At 44.9% G+C, this 2,675-nt stretch overlaps 1 non-coding gene across 1 annotated transcript; it reads left to right on the top strand.

Annotated features, from left to right (window-relative positions):
- Window positions 1-771: 771 nt before the first annotated feature.
- Window positions 772-902, top strand: LOC135273890 (small nucleolar RNA SNORA3/SNORA45 family). Its single transcript, XR_010341678.1, has one exon. It is a non-coding gene; the product is annotated as a small nucleolar RNA SNORA3/SNORA45 family (small nucleolar RNA).
- Window positions 903-2,675: the final 1,773 nt, after the last annotated feature.

The raw sequence follows: 2,675 nt of genomic DNA, 5'->3' as shown, positions 1-2,675 counted from the left end.
GGTGATTAGATCCTGAAAGTGGAACCCTCATGAATGAGATTAGTAACCTTACAAGGGGCTGAATCGAGAGGAATTCTTCTCTTCCACTCTATTAGTCTGTTCTCACACTGCTGTAAAGAACTGCCCCAGACTGGGTAATTTATAAAGGAAGGAGGTTTAATTGGCTCGCAGTTCTGCAGGGCTGAGGAGACCTCAGGAAACTTACAGTCATGGCAGAGGGGAAGCAAATATGTCCTTCTTTACGTGAAGGCAGGAAGGAGAAGTGCCAAGCAAAAGGGGGAGAAAACCCTTACAAAACCATCAGATCTCGTGAGAACTCACACACTATCACGAGAACAGCATGGGGGTAACCACCCTGTGATTGAATTACCTCCTACCAGGTCCCTCCCACAACACATGGGGATTGTCGGAACTATAATTCAAGATGAGATTTGGGTGGAGACAGCCAAACCATATCATCCACCATGTGAAGACACAGCTGGAAGGTGCCATTTTTGAACCAGGAAGTCAGCCCTCAGCAGACACCAAATCTACTGGCACCTAAATCTTGGACTTCCCAGCTTCCAGAACTAGGAGAAGTAAATTTCTGTTGTTTATAAGCCATTTAGTTTAAGGTATTTTGTTAAAGTAGTGTGAAGAAACTAAGATAGTACTTAATTTTATATTTCTATTATTTTGTCTTTCTTCAGGCCATGAGTGCTTTTTAGCTAGATACGTATCCTTCTGTGCTTCTGAAATATGAAGAGAGTTACCTGCCAAGATGTGAGGGTGGCCGAGACTAGAGTCACATCCTGACACAACTCTCGTCCTGGTGTGCTGGAGCACTCGGAGAGAATCTACTGGTCTTGATTCACTGGCGGGGGCAGTCGGTGCCCCCATTAGTGCCCAGATCAGAAACATACATACAAAAAAAAAAAAGATGTGAAGGTGGACTTCTCACGTGTGATTGGCCAACTTCCAGAAGGGAGCTCGTGACACATCCACAGGGAACAGCAGGAAAGCCTCTTCCGTTCTCATGCTTTCTGAGTGAGGGTCTCAGGTGATTGTATAAGCACTCTGGGGAAAGCTTTTGAGAGCTTTCTCCTGTCACGGTGGCCAAGGAACCTTCAGCATCCATGAAGTGGAACTGCAACTGCAGGTTTTAGACTGGGTGTTCATCTTTCAAAAGTTGAAGTCAACTACTTGCTGACACTGGACTGCCTGGTGATGGGTGAACCCGGGATTTTTCTCACTGGTGCTGTAGCTACATTGTTTATATCCACTCAAATCTCTTATGCAAAAATACCTGCATCCTTTCAGCTGCATGTAATGTAAAACTACATCCTTGCATTACACATTCTGGACAGGTGGTTTAGTATTTATGAAGAATTTAAGCAACTTAAGCATCAGCAAATAAAAGAGAAAAACAGAAAGACACATGCACACTCACATACGTGATCAGTCCATGAGGAGAACAGGCCTCGTCCAGAGGGAGAGGTTCCCAACATTTACACTTAAAGTGGGCTCCAAAAGAAACGATGCTCAGACCTGGAGTGCATGCTGCTAAATTGTTTACACAACTGACATCTAACAGCAAAGTAGCCTGAGGGCATAATCTTTTTATAATGTTGTCTCCACAATTGAAAGACGATTTAAGTACGGCTCAAATGTCAAGAAAGATAGAACAAATCTTAAACTTGAAAAGTGAAGAAAGAGTCTAAGGAAGCTTCCATAGAAGACTGGCTAAAAAAGTGATGTTTAATTTCAAAAGGTGAGGCTAAAAGGAGGATTCTGCAGTTCTGCCAAATCTATGAAATTCTATAAATTGGAAGTGACAGGCGCACTCCTGAAGCATTTCATGTTTGTGAGTTGGCTTTTCTCTTTGGCGTTTCTATGACACCCCTCTTGCTCAGAGACTTTTCCTTGCATTCCAGCTGTAAGATCTTTTTCTCAGTCTCCACCATTATACCATGAGTTCCTTCAGGGCAGAAAACACATTGTTTTGTTTCTTCCGTGCCTGAAGCAGAGCCTAGCATATGGTTTATGCTGAATCGGTGCTTATGGAGCAAATGAATGAAGGAACGGCCATGAGCAAAGAGCACAGAATGAGGGTCTGCCCTGTGACGCCTTGGCATCCTAGCAAGGCCAGCAAAAACCCGAGTGCCATTTCCGCAATGATTTTCAATTAGATGCCTCTCCTTGTTCCTGAGAACATGCACAGGCTGAAAGTAGAAACCATTCAAAAAGATTGAAACAAGCCGATGGACAAAGCTTCCAAATGGATTATCTGAAGGAATCTAGGAATTGAAAAGGTCAATGACGTCACTGAGGTATGCGTATCCAGAGAGCTGAGCCGAGGTGAGGGTGCCAGGCGTGTGGACAGTCCTCCACAGCAGTCTTCCCTCCTCCTTTTGTTGTTAAAGAACAAACAGTCCTGGGTGAATTGGGCTATTCTTAGCAGTGCAAAGATCTGCTATTTTACACTGGAGAAGGAGCTGCTCTTTCAAAGGCTGCCTCTGCAGCGTGTCTGGCGACCGGCTGCTGCTGCCTCCATGACACCAGGAGAACAAATTGAGTCGGGTGGATAACAGGGTTGCATGAAGCCACACAGAGAAAACCCAGGTGGGCTGAGGGGGACTCCATGTTCCTCCACATCGATCTCCTGAGGCCACTTGTTCTTTCTCCCCAAGGTTCTT

This window comes from Aotus nancymaae, unplaced genomic scaffold (genome assembly GCF_030222135.1).
Source record: "Aotus nancymaae isolate 86718 unplaced genomic scaffold, 86718_ANA_hifiasm-v0.15.2.pri h1tg000009l, whole genome shotgun sequence".
In the NCBI taxonomy this organism is placed as follows: Eukaryota; Metazoa; Chordata; class Mammalia; order Primates; family Aotidae; genus Aotus; species Aotus nancymaae.
This window is presented reverse-complemented; position numbering and strand designations above follow the sequence as displayed.